General features: G+C 36.2%; 1 long non-coding RNA gene and 1 pseudogene across 1 annotated transcript in view; one reads left to right on the top strand and one right to left on the bottom strand.

The window, feature by feature from the left end:
• Positions 1 to 362: 362 nt before the first annotated feature.
• LOC138148552 (uncharacterized) overlaps positions 363 to 17,519 on the bottom strand; it is a 57,643-nt gene continuing 40,486 nt past the window's right edge. The window contains exon 2 of the long non-coding RNA XR_011165086.1: positions 363 to 766. This is a non-coding gene — a long non-coding RNA (uncharacterized lncRNA). The remainder of the gene's footprint in view (positions 767 to 17,519) is intronic.
• Positions 4,377 to 7,497, top strand: LOC138148699 (olfactory receptor 6C3-like; annotated as a pseudogene).

The raw sequence follows: 17,519 nt of genomic DNA, 5'->3' as shown, positions 1-17,519 counted from the left end.
AAGAGAGAGAAACATTCCATAAGCTTCTCCAGATTGCTATAGGTGTCTATAACACACCCAAAAAATATCGTTAAGAACCCATGATGTAAAGTATATCATTAAATTATCACCTCTACATTTTAAAAAGACCAAAAAGAAAATAGAATGTTTTCAGATGGTAGTGAACAAGGTGGTAAGGGTACTTGAAGTTGCTAAGTAAGGGTCATTTGAAGGAACTAGAAATGTTTGCCTGGGATTTAGAGAGGATATGACCACTTCCTTCAAATACTTAAAGAACTGAAATATTGAAAAGAGATTAGATTTGCTTTGTACGACCCCAGAAGGCAGAACTAGGAGCAAAAACTTGCAGAATAATAACTGTATTTTCATTATTAAATCTTTATATAAATGGAAAAAAATTGAAAGCTGAAAGACAAATTTATTTTCAAGATCATTATGTTTCAAAAAACATCCTTAGTACATTTTATAAAATTTGGTATACATTTAATCAGTGTAAGAAAAAAAATGAAATGGATTCTGGGAGATGATATTCCAGCAGCTGCTTCAGACTTTTACAGTGCAGAGGGATGAAGGACAGTAACAGCAGTGGAAAGCATCATTCAAGGTTTCTTTTCTTTAAAGTAGTGCATCAATCTGGCATGGGGGGTAGGTATTTGCCACTTTCTGCTTCAGTAACCACCATTTCCTCTCGTTTTTTTCCCTCTCATTTATGTTTCTGAGCCCTGTGGTATCAGAGATACATTTGTCACTGTCCACCATCAGACATCTATAGGCAAAATGAGAGATGATTAAGGTCTTGACAAAGATAGTGCAACATAAGGAGATACAAGCTAGTTATTGCAAAAGGATCAGATAAAACTGGAGATATCTGGGGATTATGATAACAGAGAACTACAAAAGCAACCAGATGACAGAAATGGCCTTAAAGTGGCTTGAAGATGATGAATGAGCAAGGTTCAAGGAGACAAGGTTAGTACTATTAGTTGGGTTGCTAGTGCTAATTGGTTTTATTTAAGCCACTATCCACCAAGAAGAGTATTTGAAAGCAATAGTTTTTAAGGTCAAATAAATACTTCATTGAGTAACTAGTTGGCACAGTGCATAGAATGCCAGGCTTAGACTCAAGAACACCTGAGTTCAAATCCGGTCTCATACACTTACTAGCTGTGTCATCCTGGGCAAGTCACTTAACCCTGTTTGTCTCAGTTTCCTCATCTACAAAATGAGATGGAAAAAGAAATGGCAAAACACTCCAGTATCTTTGCCAAGACCTCCAAAAAGGAGGTAATGAAGAGTTGGACATGACTGAAAAACAACTAAAACAGATCATTTATTAGAAACTTTTTCTCCTAGACTTTCAACTTCAATTTTGGATTTAACAGATCCCCTGGGCAATTATATTCTACTAGGTACCTTGACAGAATATGGGAAATGGAGAACAGATATAACCACAAATAAAAAGTATAAAACCTGTCATGCTGCTGCTATTTCCCATTTCCAAAAGTAGTCGGTCTCCTAACTGCTTCTAGAGAATCCCCATTGACTTTGGATCCAGTCATCCTTTATTTTAGCTCATTTTAATTACTCCTTTTTTTTGGAGGGGGGAAGGACAGGGCAATTGGGGTTAAGTGACTTGCACAATGTCACATGGCTAGTAAGTGTTAAGTGTCTGAGGCTGAATTTGAACTCAGATCCTCCTGACTCCAGGGCCAGTGCTTTATTCACTGCACCACCTAGTCACCCCATTTTATTACTCTTTAATTACATTTTAATTACTCTTTGGTATAAAGTTATTAAGGGGACAACCTATAAATCCTGGCTAAAGAATACAAACTTTTATCTTTAATTTCACAGATGAAGAACCTAAAAGGTGTAACGGCTTTTAGAAGGCAGATTTTTTAAGGATATATCCAAACTTGGATCTCAGGTCTTTACATCTCAGTTTGTAGTTTAGAAGTACTTTCCACTTTTCTCAGCTATAAGATTTGTTTTCTCCTCCTTTACTTCTATTATGTAACTATTGACTAAAGAACTGGGGACCAAATCTGACTACTAGAAAGACAATTTGGTTAGTCTAGCCTAGGGGTGGGGTAGCTGTGGCCCCAGGGCCATATGTGGCCTTCTAAGTCCTCAAGTGTGACCCTTTGACTGAATCCTAACTTCCCAGAACAAATCCCAAAGGAAGGATGTGTTTTGGGAAATTTGAATTCAGTCAAAGGACTACACTTGAGGACTTAGAGAGTTATAGGTGGTCTTGAGGGCACAGGTTCCCCACCCCTGGTCTAGCCCTTCAACCTATTCTAGTCTTAGCTCATTTCCCAGCTGTATCCCTATAAGAACACTTTGAGTATAACACTGAGATGTAGTGATCATTTGTTTGGGTATTTGGGACCTTGAGAAATAAGGTACTTGACTTATACTGCTCATCTCCAGCCCTGTGTACCTCATACTACTTTCAATAATAGCTTTTTCTCCAGGCAGCCCATGGAAACCCTTAATATAAGAGGTAAGAAAAATAGTAACTGACTATATGGGAGCAGGAAGGTCATTACTGGCTTCCACACAGGCAAGACTAACATTCATTTTACTTTTTTATCATGAGAGATGTCCTTTCTGAGGAGTATCATGTGTGTCCATCAAAGTGTGTTCTACCAAATTAATACATCTATCTATTCTTGGTGTCAAAAGTTAGATAAAAATTACAATAGTTTCCCAATTTTTCCTATATCTATGATAGTTCATGTTAATTATGGTATTTTTTTAACACTAAAGAAACACTCAGATTCAGGCCCATCATCACTCTGTGGGATATAGTTCTGCCACTCTAGAATTCATTTTGAAGCATTATTCTAAAGTTGTTTGGAAGGGAATTTGGGAGAACTCAGGTAAGTCCCTGACTTTTCTTTGTCATATTGGCCCTGAAAGCCAATACAATGTTAAACAATCAAGGTGTTTTTCTCTCAGTGCTTCTTGGGAAAGGGCAGCAGTCTCTTCACCAGCACCATGCCTGCCCTCAAACCCCTCATGACGAATCATCAAGAAGAGGACAAAAAAGTTCATCTGACATCAGTCAAACATAAGTCAAAATCAAGAGAAAGTGGCATAAACCAAGGGGATTGACAACAGTGTGTGAAGACGATTTAAGGGACAGATCTTGATGCTCGATATTGATTATGGAAGCTTTAAGACAAAACACATTACCAAGTGGATCCAGGAAGTTATCGGTGCACAATGTCAAAGAGCTGGAAGTGCTCCTGATGTGCAACAAATATTACTGTGCTGAGATTTTTCACAATGCTTCCTCTAAGAATCAGAAAGATATCATTGAGAAAGCCACTCAGCTAGCCATCAAGGTCACCAATCCAAAACCTAGACTGAGGAGTGAAGAAAATGAGGAAAAAGCTTTGTACATTTTTGTGTTAATAAGTCCTCAAACTACTAAAAAAAAAAAAGAAGGTATAAGAAAATCTTGCTAGTTCAATTGCCAGTTTCAAAAAAAAAACTAGTCATTTCAAACAAATCTCCATTGATTTTAGGCTCTTCTATTCTTTGTTCTTATTTAACCTCATTACTTCCCTGAATATTTTGAATTTATCTAATGGCTCTAAGATTTTCTACTTGACAACAATAAATAAATTAGAGGAAGACACGTCCCAAAGTCAAGGTCAATGGCTTGAGAATGTAATTCCAGAATAGTAATGCAAAAGATTAGAGAAAAATATTTAATTGGAGAAATTATGGAAAAGAGAAAGAAATCAATTGAACTAGGAGAGGTATAATCTCCTTGTGAAACACATGCAACATGAGGTCTTCTCCTTACTTCTGAGCAAGCAAGAAATAAACTGGATATTGCTCTAAGCATATATAAAGTTGGGGTGAGGCATTACAGACATGGGGGAGGCAAGTCATTCTTTCCCATTAAAATTCCCAGATCTTTAACAATTTGTTTGAGCTATCCTTGGATCAAAGTCTAAGGCTAAAATGTAATTAAAACCCTGTGACTTTGGTTTTTCTAAGGACTATAAATAGCCTTGGATATATGGGTTTGACAAAAAAAATGGCTACCATTAGCCTTTGCTATTGCGAAGATGTTTTTAAAAGTGTAATGATAAAAGTGGCTAGGTGCCAGGTGTTGAAGTGGATAGCGTTCCAGGCCTAAAGTCAGAAAAACTCCTCCTCCTGAGTTCAAATCCAGTCTCAGACACTTACTAGCTATGTGAATCCAAGCAAACTACTTAATCCTGTTTGCCTGAGTTCCTTATCTGTAAAATGAGCTGGAGAAGGAAATGGCAAACTACTCCAGGATCTTTTTTTTTGGGGGGGGGGGGGTTCTTTATTTTAATACTTCAAGATTCTGCGGTTTCATTAGTGTGAATACTTGCTTCACCAGTACTTTGACTTCTTTATCTGAAAACTGCCTGTTCATTTTCTTTGACTATTTATCACTTGTGGAATACCACTCTAGTATCTTTGCCAAGAAACCTCCAAATGGTGTCATAAAGAGTCACAGATGACTGAAAAACAACTAAAACAACTACAAAAGGAATTGATAAGAGGGAACCATGGGCAAGTCACTTAACCTCTTGGGGTATCAATTTCCTCTTCAATAAAATGGAATTCAACTAGACCTCTAAGATCCCTTCTTCTAACTGTAAATAAATGATCCTGTATAGTAAAGAAAAAATCTGTAGGGTGAAGAAAGTTCACTGAATGTATATCTGCTGAGAAGCTGCAATGATTTTGCTAATAGGTCTTGGTTAATAGGTCTTAGTGTAGTCCCAGCACCTAATACAGTATCTCACAGATGACAGGCAGTTAGTAAACGTCTACATTGATTTAATGGTGTTTTGATTATTTCTGGTATATTTACATGTAAAAAAATTAAAACATTATATTTAAAGTCATTTTTTCATATTTTTCTAAGTGAACAACAATTCCCAAATTGATTTGTTAAGGTCTCTGATTTAGCTGTGATCATACTCCTGAATACTGGTGTGAAGTCTCCAAAAATCTATGTCTTCAATGAGTTAGTGAAACTCTGGGAACAGGGAGGGATTTCTTATCTGGTGGTTTCTTGATTTTTCCCTCCACAAAGATATACTCTATGAAGATGGACTGTTTCTGAATATAATTCTGAATGATCTCTTCTGGGCCTTCTTTATTCCATCACTGAAACAGAATTTTACACAGGCCTTAACATCCCTGCACTCTCAGAGGATTTCATTTCCTGGGGAAATGGCCCAGTTCCTGTATAAGTGACATGCTCCTTTCCTCCTAGACATATAACTCCTTCCCAGAAAGACCTTAAGAGACCAAAAGGTTGAAACTGTCAGTAAGACAACAAAATGTAAATAAAACTGTATCTGTACAACTAAGGGAATATAAATTGACCTGAGAGAAGGGGAGTCCTGGGTGGCAATGCTGAGTCCTTAAATGAAGATGAATGACTTCTATAGTCAAGAGAGCTTTTCTTTTTATTTGGTTAAATTTCCTCCTCCTGTATTCACATTTAATTGTAGCATTAGCTTAAAAAACAATATAACAACATGGGAGAGACAACTAAAGTTCCCTATTGCTATTCATTACATGTGATTTTTATAGTTCAGAGAAGGAAGAAAAGCAATGAAACAACCGTTGAGTTCATCGTGGAGGGCTTCCCTGCTGTCCAGCACCTGGGCAGGCTCCTTCTTGTGCTCCATTTGGTGCTATACTCAGTATCCATGACAGGAGACACAGTCATTGTCATTCTCACATGGATTGAGCACTGTCTCCAGGTACCCATGTACTTCCTTCTCAGTAATTTCTCTCTTCTGCAAGGCTGCTGTATTGTATTATTCCAAATACCATTATTCCCAGGCTCCTGACCATCTTTCTCGCTGGTGCACAAACAATCTCCTTTGCAGCATGTCTTATGCAATTCTTTTTCTTCATTTTTGGGCATCAACAGGTTTATTTGTATTGAGTGTATTATCTCTTGATAGGTACATTGCAATCTGTAACCCACTTCTTTACCATAGCAACATGAACAAGAGGGTCTGTTTCCTGCTGGTTTTATACTACTATATTTTGGGTTTTGTTCTCATCTTCAGTCTGACCTTAAAGATGTCTGCCTTATCATTCTGTGAACCTAATAACATTCATCATTTCTTCTGTGATCTGGGTCCTCTTACCCATGTCTCATCCTCTGATGCTAGTGAGGTGGAATCATTGGGCTTTTTCTTTGCTATGTTTATTGTTCTCTCTTTTCTTGCTATATCTGTCGTATTCTATATCAATATAATAAAAACAATAGCACATCTCCCTTCAGCCAAAGGGCGACAGAAAGCTTTTTCCACATGCTCTTCCCATCTCATTGTCCTCTCTGTAACATGTGGAAGCTCCATTTTTATGTATGGGATACTAAAACAAGCTAATAGGTTAGATACCCACGGAGAGTTAGTTCTTGTGAATACCACGGCAACCCCTGTTCTGAACACCTTCATTTACACTCTAAGAAACAAGCAGGTAAAACAGGCCTTAAAAGATGCTCTGTACAAAATTAAATTGTTAAGATAGAATTGTAGAAACTTAGATTTGGCCACATTTACAACTTATCTTGTCCAACTCATAATCTGAGACATGAATTCTCTCTTCAAAATACCCAACATCTCTAAAATCCTCAAGGGTATTCCATACTCTCTATGAAAATCTCTCATTTAAGGAAATTCATTGCTTCACTAGATAGACACCAAGCCGGTGTGTCCCTGGGAAAATCTGAACTGGTTTTATTTTGCCCTCTAGATCTTCAAAGAATTTCTTATTGCTTTCTACACAAAATAACTCTCAGTAATTGAAAATAAATTTACTTTATAAGGTAATGTGTCCTTTATACATGCACCTCTACACCCAAGCATCCCCATTTTCTAGCAAAGATAAGCTCAAATAAACCTTCCTCTCTCATTCCTTTCATGGTGCACCCAGCTGAAGGTGTCACATATACCTCCAAATATTCCATTCTATTTACTTTGCACACATTTTGAATATTCTTACATGAATACGTGTTGTTTGCCCTAATATAAGTTAAACTCTGTCACTGTGGGGACTGTTTCATTTTCTCTTTATATCCCACTTCCCCAGGTCTAGCTCAGTGATAGACATGCTAAGAAGGATAAGAGAATTTAATGGAGGTAAACATAGAGCTTTCCAGAAAAAGGGAGGTGGTGGCCCCTTAATAGTTTACCCTGATCAGATCACATCTGAACTATTGTGTTCAGTTCTTAAGTTCACAGTTTGGGAGGAATATTGAGAAGCTGAAAAACATGCAGAGGTCAACCAGGAGAGTTAAAAAGTGAATAGCATCCCATATAAAGATAGGTAGAAGAAAGTGGGGATGTTTAATCTGTGCTGGGGTGAGGAGGGGTAGGGAATAAGCATTTATATAAAACTAACCAGTATGCTAAGCTGTATACCAATATGAGCTTATTTGATGATCACAATAACCTTCCATCACACACTAAATATCAGAGACCAGATTTGAAGTGAGGTCTTCCTGACTCCAGGTCCACCACCCTATTCACTGTACCACCTGACTGTCTGCACAAAAGAAGACTCACAGGGCATGTGATAGCTGTGCTCAAGCATCTGATATGCCATCCCATGAAGGAGAGAATAAAATCGTTTTATTTGGTTCCATGAGAAAGAACCAGAAGCAGTGGGTGGATATTGCACCAGGATCAGCTTGGCCAGTGGTCGAACTGAAAGGCCCAGGGAGAGATAACAACAAGAAAAAAAGAGGCATTTCAGCATGGCTCAATTCACTGGAGAGTTCAGCTAAGTTAAAAGAAGTTGAGAGAGACATATATTAGAAGGACATAAGTTTCAGTCTAGACATCTGTATCTTCTGGAGGCGCCCTATATAAGGAGAAGAGGGTTTCATAAATACTGGAAGACAATGCTGGCTGAAGAGAACTGTAGATTCCTCTTCACAGAAGAGGTTTACTAAGATTCTCACCTCCACTAGGTGGAGGACCTAAAGGCATGACCCCAGAGCAGACTCAAACCTCAGGCACAGGAAGACACCTTACCTCCTGGAGAAACAGAAAACATAACATGTCAAGGAATCGGTCCAGCTGAGAGCAGTGGGATGACATGTATTGAACCTATCGGTAGTTTTGCCTTGTTAGAGGCATGACATGACTCTATGTATGGTTCCCCTATCACATGTTTCCTGTGTGCTAATATCTACGGATGTTCACATATCCTGAAAATGTAAATATTCTGGACATTATTTCTATAAAGGTCCAGTGTTCCTTTCACTTAGTAAGCTCCTAATAAATGCTTGTTGATTAATTAATTTTTTCATAGCGGTTGTGTGTGTGTGTTGTGACAAGGTAATTTCAAGGTTTGTGTGGTATAGAGTGATCTGTGAGTTCCGAGTAAGGCCAATGTGGTGGTTTAGGCTCCAGTTTGGAATGAAATGAGATATTGCTAAACCATATAACAATAGAATGAACCTAGTTTCCCTAATAACAAAGAAACTGTACTGTATCTCCAAAGGTACAAAATTGATTCAGTTGTCTAAAGTCATTCTGCCTTGTATTTGTGATCAAGGCACACTGAGTCAGCAGAGGGGGTCAGGCATGAAGAGCTCCAGCTCCTCCTGGATGTGACTTTTTATTCCTTAGGCTATAAAGAAACTACTTAAAAGCTCAGGCTTCAGTTTCCTGGATGAATTCAGTCTAAAGTTTCCTTTTCTTCTCAAAGAGAATTTAACCTAGTCTTGGGGAAGTAGATATTACTCTTAGCCACATCTATCTCATTGACGACTAAGTCCTAAAAGTTTTCTAGGAATTATCTTTCCACTTAATTGGACTTAAAGTCATGATTACTGAACAACCCTAACCATAGAGATGTTGTTATTGTTTGTCCCTATGTAGTATAAGATATCCACTTTTGCAATTTTGCAGATATCCACTTTTGCCACAATTATGTAATTTAGTTCTAGAGTAGCAGCAAGAGAAGAGAGGGAAAATTAAAGGTATAAAAATGGTGAGAGGAGATAGCTACATCTGTTTACTGATGGCATAACAGTTTGTTTAGAGCATCCTGTGGAATTAAAAAAGACACTAATTAAGGCAATAGCTTCAGTAATTTTTCAAGCTATAAAATAAGCTCTCAAAACTCAATAGCATTTCTGAATAATCATAACAAAATCCAAGATGCAATATTATAAGAGGAAATTTCAACCCATATAAGTGTAAATTGCATAAAATATTCCTGGAGTAAATCTAATAATATATCCCCCAAAAAATAGTTGTAGGGGATTCATTCCAAATTTGCCTTTAAAAACAAAGAAAAATTTTAATTACTGGAGGAATATTCAGCACCCATACCTGAGTCTAACCAATAAAATAAAAATGAAAATGCTATCAAAATTAAGAACTTTTTTTTGCTTTTGTAGTTTAACAGTACTTTATTTTTTCCAATTATAGGTAAAGAAAATTTTTAGCATTCAGTTTTACAAAATTTTTGATATTAAAAATTTCTCCCTTCCTCTCTCCCCTCCCCTCTTCCTGGAATTGTAAGCAATTTGATATAGGCTATATATGTTCAGTCATGTAAAACATATTTTCATATTAGTCATAGTTGTGAATGAAAAACAGACCAAAAGGCAAAAACCACAGGGAAAATATACAAAAGAAAGTGAAAATAGTATGTTTTGATCTGCATTCAGAATTCATCAGTTCTTTCCCTGTGGAAGATGTGGACAACATTTCCTATTATGAGTCCATTGTAATAGTCTTGGATCATTGTATTGCTGAAAAGAGCTAAGTCATTCATAGTTGATCATCACAGAATTTCAATGTGACTGTATACAATGTTTTCTTGATTCTGCTCATTCCACTTTGCATCAGTTCATACAAATCTTTCCAGGTTTTTTTTCTGAAATCATCCTGCTCATTATTTCTTATTTGACAATAGTATTCCATTACATTTATATACCACATCTTGTTCAGCCATTCCCCAATTGATGGGCATCCCTCAATTTTCAATTTTTTGGTATGCACGGTCTAGACAAAATTGCCTTCCAGAATGGCTGAATCTTTTAAAGCCACTTATGTATTTTTGTAAAGGATAAATTTCTTTATTATTATAATTTTTAATTATTTTAACTTTCTTGTATTTTTAGTTTATGGAAAAAAACAAGCATTTCCATAATGTAGTATAATAAAAAAGATGATTACACACAAAACTGCAAATCTATTATGTATGACTTGTTATTCATTTTAAATATAAAACAAAGTTATTTCTTTTTATTTTGTTTTATTCCTTCCTCTCCCCCTGTCTCCCAGAGATGGCTTCCATTAGACAAAAATAGTATGAATATGTAAAATTATTCTATACATCTTTCTATCTCTTTGTGATCCCATTCAGCAAAGATATTGGAATGGTTTGTCATTTCATTCTCCAGCTCATTTTACAGTGGAGGAAACAGAGACAAAAAAGGTTAAGTGACGTGACTAGGGTCACATGGCTAGTAAGTGTCTGAGGCCAGATTTGAACTCAGGAAGATGATTCTTCATGACTCCAGGCCCAGCACTCTACCCACTGCCACCTAGCTGTCCTTTGTGAAGGTTAGTCTAGTTAAACAGATTATATAATTCACATACTCACTCAACCCAGCACTTACAAATTACATTACATCACAATACCCTAAAAATAAATGAAGACACTATTAATAACCCCTTTACAACTGTATAATTTCTCCTCTTCCTTCATCATTCCTTGAATATTGTACATAAAATATCTGACATAGAGACATAGTGAGAATGCCAGTTTCCATTCAAATATTAAATATTAGTAAAGTTTAATTTTTTCTTACTTTTAAGAGAAAAAAACTTAATGAAAATAGAAATTCTAATATTTTCTTCCTATACACTAATGTATATCATATACCCTATATTTAAGACAACTACTTTACAGGGCAGCATTTCCTGACTTTCCTGTTGCACAGGAGGTACAGATTAAAATTGAAATACAATACCATTTCAGGGTTCTTTTCTATAATTGTGACAAAACACAATTTCTTTGATACTTATTTTTTTCTCAGGCTCTTTAGGTACCACTACTGGAGGTAATCAGGTTGGGTCTTTTTTTTCAGATTACTAGAGGTTTCTTTCCACAATTCCTGGAATAGGAGAGCATCAATCCCTTCCTCCTTTAATCCCCCACACTACCACATACAAAGATAATAAAAGGAAAAAAAATGTTCCACCTATTATTTCCATTTCTTTTGATGCTTTACTCTTCTAGGACAAAGAGTCTTAACTTTGTGTGTGTGTGTGTGTGTGTGTGTGTGTGTGTCTTTTTGCAGTCTGGTGAAACCTATAGACCTCTTCTCATAATAATGTTTTAAATACATAAAATGCATAGTATTACAAAGAAAACCACTTATATTGAAATGTAGTTATGAAAATATTTGTAAAAAAAAAGATCCCAAACAAATTCAAGGTTTGGAACCCCTGTGTAGGATTTCAGGATTGAAAGAACTTCAAGGGACCTTAGTTATCATCTCCTAGCCTAACTCTTTAATTTTGTTGTTTATCCTTTGTTCTAAGTAAGGAAACTGAGCCCTAGTGATATGAATTGAGTTAGCAAAGGTCACATGAGGTAGTGGGAAATAGAGCCAGGATGACAACACAGGAGCCTCTTATTTCTTTTTTTTAAATTAAATTTTATGTTTATATTTGATTTACAACAGTCATTTCCACAAGATTTTGAGTTACAAATTCCCTCCCCCTCTTTCCCCTACCCACCACCCTAAAACAGCAATCCCACTGTATACTCCCTCCCCCAATATTCTCTCTCCTATATCCTCTCCCATTTCCCCTCCAACTTTCTGATAGAACAAGATGCATATCCATACCCCAGTGCCTGAATATCTTATTTCCCAGTTCCATGTAAAATAATAATAATAATATATTTCTTTAAACATTTGAATTTAAAACTTTGAATTCCAGATTCTTTTCCATCAGAAATAGAAGATTCGTCAGTCCATTTTTATAAGCAGCCTCTTCCTGTGCTTATGTTTGAATCTTATGCAATAAGACAACAGAAATAACAAAATAAGTGTTGAGACTAACTTCAAGTTCAATGTTACCATTCACAGGCTATGACCTTTAGTTTTTACAGGTCAAAAAGAAGAGATGATTGGGGTGGCTAGGTGGCACAGTGAATAGACCACCGGCCCTGGAGTCAGGAAGACCTGAGTTCAAATCTGGCCTCAGACACAACACAAAAACTAGCTGTGTGACCTTGGGCAAGTCACTTAACCCCAATTGTCCTCCAAAAAGCAAAATTTAAAGAAAAAGAAGAGATGGTAAAAAAGGGGAATGAGATTACTCTCCAGGATTTCCTCCTAGAGGGATTTCCTGTATTCAGAACACTTGGGGAAATTCCTCTTTGAAGTCCATTTATTCTTTTTGTTTGTTTGTTTTTTGGAGGGCCATTGGGGTTAAGGGACTTGCACAAAGTCACATGGCTAGTAAGTATGTCGTGTCTGAGGCTAGATTTGAACTCAGGTCCTCCTGACTCCAGGGCCAGTGCTCTATTCACTGTGCCATCTAGCCACACCCAAGGTCCATTTATTCTTGTACTTCATGTCCCTGACAGGAAACATGGTGGTTATCACTATTACATGGACAAACTACTGCATTTTTTTTTCTTTAGCAGCTTCTCTTTTGTGGAAGACAACCATACTTCCTAAACCACTAAGCAACTTTTACTTAAGTGTTCTTATCTCTTTATGGAAGCACTATTTTCTTGTATGTGTTACCAAAGCAAGCTAATAGATTAGGCAGTAATGGAGAGGCAACCATTCTGAATACTGTCATAACTCCTTTCTTGAACGCGTTTACTTTTACTTTAAGAAATGGTCAGGTGAGGGTCATCTAACTGGTGCAGTGAATAGAGCACCAGCCCTGGAGTCAGGAGGAAGTGAGTTCAAATATGGCCTCAGACACTTGACACACTTATTAACCATGTGACCCTGGGCAAATCACTTAACACCTGCCCTGCCTTCCCCCCTGCAAAACAAAAAAAAAAAGAAAAAGAAAGAAATGGACAAGTGAAACAGTCCCTAAGAGATGTTCTGTGTACAATGAAACAGCTGACACAAAATTGTAAAATCTGAAAGCTAGGAGAAAATTTACAGTCAACTCATCTAATTCATAATTTCAAGCAGGAATGAACTTAAAATATTTGGTTTTTGTCTTTCATAGTCTCTGAGAAAATCTCAAATCATGTAATGCTTATTGCCTCACTAGAGTGCCCATTCTGTGGTTTCACCAAGTGCTTAGGAAGTTCTTTGGTTTGAGCTAGTGTGCCTCTAGGAAACTGTCAACCAATCAACCAACCAATAAACATATATTAAGCACCTATTATGGATCACACACTGTGATAATTTATAGGAGTTAAAAAAGGCCAAAAAACCACAAGGAGTTTACAATCTAATGGGAGTGACAATTTGCAAATAAATATATACAAAACATGCTATGTACAAGGTCAATAGGAAATAATAGATAAGAGAAGTTGTGGGGACTTCCAGTAAAAGATGAAATTTTAGCTGAGACTTGAAAGAAGTGAGGGAGGTCAGTAGCTGAACCAGGAGAGCATTATAGGCATAAACGACAGTCATAGAAAATTCATGGAAATAAGAGATAGAGTGTCTTGTTCATGGAAACGCCAGTAAGCCAGCATCAGTAGACCAAAGAATATGTGTTAATCTGTCAGTCATTGCTTGTTCTCTCTTCCTTGATCTCACTATTCTTCATCAAAACATCTATATTAGCAACTATAGAAAGATAAATCATCGTGTTTTTTTTCCAAATGAAAATTCTCCAGATTCTTCAATCATTCACCATTGTGTGAAGGGGTCACCATGTCCAAAAAAAAGCATGATGGTACAAAAGGTACTAGTGAACAGCATTTCTTTACTTAGCTAGGCCATCCCTTGACTCACATTGAGTCTTTCAAAAATACCTTGTCCAAGATCTTTTCAAATTGATAGGACATGACAGTGCTTGTGTTCTATTGCCATTGCCTTACAAATTTTGAAGTCACATGCCAAAATGAGGCATCTACAGTGACAAACCTTCTTAAAATGTTGTAACAATACTTGACCACAAGTCTCATGGAAAGTGATGACCAGAGCAGAGTTCAATAGAATTAACATTTCCATTAATTCAGAGACTTCAATTACTCTCTCATCAATGCACTCTAAGTTTAGCATTTTTGTACATGTTTTCTTTTTGTTCTAAACCATTAATAGTAACATATTCATATTAGACAAACAAATAAAAAAGACATAAACTGCAAATTGCATATAATTTGCCTTTTACCATCATATATGTTAACTCTACAAAAATAACAAATATACATGGTTTCTTTACATGTCCCCTTTGAATGGGTATTTAGTTACACTAAGGAAGTATTACTTGAGACCAGCAAACAAAATTATATGGTTTTATTTTATGATAGCAATAATCAAGCTTTGAATTATCAAAACTTTTTTTATACTTGGAGTGCCTAGTGGCAGTTAAATCAATGCTGAAGGCATATTGGTGAATAATATAATGAATAATTTTGGGAACTCTGAAGTCTTTATTAAACATCATAGGAAAGCAAACAGTGTTTTCTATATTTTATAGACTACTTAATTAGATTGGGTCATATGACAAACAAAATAGTAGACTAGACATTTTCTTCAAATGTCATGACCTCTCAAAGTTCCTCAAATGTGAATTATGCACAAGAAATAAAATGTTTATCTCTGTATAGCAATAACTATAGCTACATCAACAACAAAAACAAAGTATCTATATCTTTCTTTTTATAAATATACATATACATATATGTATACATACACATATATGTATATATATGAAAAAATTTCTTTAAATAATTGCAAACTATTAACAACCACATGCAAGAATACCCCAAATCATTAATAGAGAAATGAAAATTGAAAAACTTTGAGATTTCACCTCATATTCTGCATATTAGTAAATGTAATAAAAGATGGCAACACTCAATATTGGAAGGGTTGTGGAAAGACAGGTGCATTAGCACATTGTTGGTGGAGCTGTGAATTATTGCAACTCTTTTGAAACATAGTTTTAAATTATACAAAATGACCAAAATGTCAATATCCTTTGACTAAGAAATACCATTACCAAGATTGTTCCCAAGGAGACTGTTGATAAGAAATTTCAATGTAAACCAAAATATAGTAGCATTTTTATGGTACCAAAGAATTGGAAATAAAGCAGATGACCTTTAATTGGGGAATGGCTAAACAAATTGTTGTAAAGAATGCAATGGAATATTACTTTGCTGTAAAAAAAAAAATTGGCGAATATGCTGAATACAGAGAAGCATGAAAAGATCTCCATAAACTGATGTAGATTGAAGTAAGCATAGCCTAGAAAATAATACACACAACTTGTTAACAAAAAGAACAACCACACACACAGAAACACAAAAATCAAAAGTGAATATTATAAAGTTGTTGTTGTTGTTAATCCTTTATTCTTCAGAGAGGATCAATGACATCACAAGGTGATGCTGTGACTCCTGCATGAATTGAAGTGAAGCAGAGTTGCACAAAGTCATCAGCTTTACTCTCCCTTCCAGCATCATTAAAGTCTACTGGCAGCTCAAAAGTCAAGACAACGAGCAATGGCCTAGCACAGTGCAGTGGATAACCTTGGTGTTTTCCATGTTTGACCAAGCTCTAAGCATCTCACAGCACCTGCTTCAGCCACCTTCATGACTGTTGGAACAAATTGTTTTCATCCTCCCATTCCACAAGGGGGAATTTTTACAAGCTTGAGATAGATAGCCCTCTAACTCACCACAAGGTCTGAGGCCAATCAGTTACCCTCAATTTGGTTTAGCCCATCTGCCAATATGATTTCTGCTGTGCATGTTACATCTTCTTGGAGCCATAGATGATATCTGGGTACCAAATAGACACCAAAGGTGGATAAACAGCCCTAAAAAGGGCTTGCTAGGTCCTCACACCAGAGGTGCTAGTCCTCCTTAAAGATTTATATAAAACAGGAATGTATCAAAATAAGAGATATGCAAAAACATTCCTAACTGAGCCATTTGGTGAGGCAGGAATGATGTATTTTGCATAAAATTTTATACTTTTTCAGTTTCTCAGTTATTCTGGGTTTTTCCTCTTCTTTGTCTTTAAAATGCTATATTAGGTGGTTCTTTGGAAGGAAGAGGGGAAAGGTACAAGGAAAAACCACAGTGTTATTAAAAGAAATACATCGGGGCGGCCAGGTGGCTCAGCAAGTAAGATCACCGACTCCAGTGTCGGGATGACCTGGGGATCAAATCCGGGCTCAGATACTTAGCACCACACCCAGAAATAACTGGCTGTGTAACCTTGAGCAAGTTACTTAACCCCGGTTATTTAAAAAAAAAGAAATACATCAATAAAAACATATTTAAGATATTGTTGATGTTGTGATATACCCCCTGGGCTTCTTTCCTCAGTAGAATTTTAGACCATAGGATTTTACACATCCTATTTCTGTTTTGAAATCTACTTTCCCCAAATTTGTGGTGAATATAAAATTATTCCCCACTTTTCTCTCCTTTATCGTATATACAAAGATAGAAGAGTTATTTTGCCCCCCAAGGTCTCCATTGTTTCTGTAACCAGCACCTAATAGTTAAGAGACCTAGAATGTATGTTAAAGTTTTGCTTCTGAAACTTCTTAGAGAATGACATTCTGCTATAGAAAACCATAAATATATTATATATGACATATATATATATATTAATGTTCAATTTGAATAAACTACACCGTTCTAGAACAGGTATTCTTAACTTGGGTTCCCTAAACTTGGGATTATTTTTCTTTCCTTTTTTTTTTTACTTTTTTTTGGAGGGGGGAAGGTAGGGCAATTGGGGTTAAGTGACTTGCCCAAAGTCACATGGCTAGTTTTGTGTTAAGTGTCTGGGGCCAGATTTGAACTCAGGTCCTCCTGAATCCAGGGCTAGTGCTCTATTCACTTCACCACCTAGCTGCCCCTTTCTTTTTTTTAAAGTATTTTAATATGTTTATTTTATCATAATCGGTCTCCTTTATGATCTCATGTGTTTTATTTTATATACTTAAAATAGTTCTCTGAGAAGGAAGTCTATAAGATGACCCATACCACCAAAGTGGCCCATGACACACACAAAAAAAAGGTAAGAATTCCTGTGGAATCATATTGTAGTTGTGAGTCCCATAACCCAAGTCTCAGGAAAATTGATGAGTTCAAACTTGCTTCCTTGATTAAGCTCTCCAGGTCAAATCATTTATCACCCATACTTTATGCAGAGATACCTAAAGTTATACACTTATTATTGGCTCCTTTCTTTGATTTTGTTTATAAAATATCTATCCCACTTTGTAAGACTGGCAAGGAAATGTTGAAATGTGAGGAAAAAAAATTTTAAATATAAAAATAGTGAA

Source organism: Petaurus breviceps, unplaced genomic scaffold (genome assembly GCF_028583685.1).
Source record: "Petaurus breviceps papuanus isolate PSGF00001 unplaced genomic scaffold, PetGlider_PUasm1.0 90825, whole genome shotgun sequence".
Taxonomy (NCBI): domain Eukaryota; kingdom Metazoa; phylum Chordata; class Mammalia; order Diprotodontia; family Petauridae; genus Petaurus; species Petaurus breviceps.
Note: the sequence above shows the minus strand (reverse complement) of the source record. Positions and strands in the feature narration are given on the sequence as shown.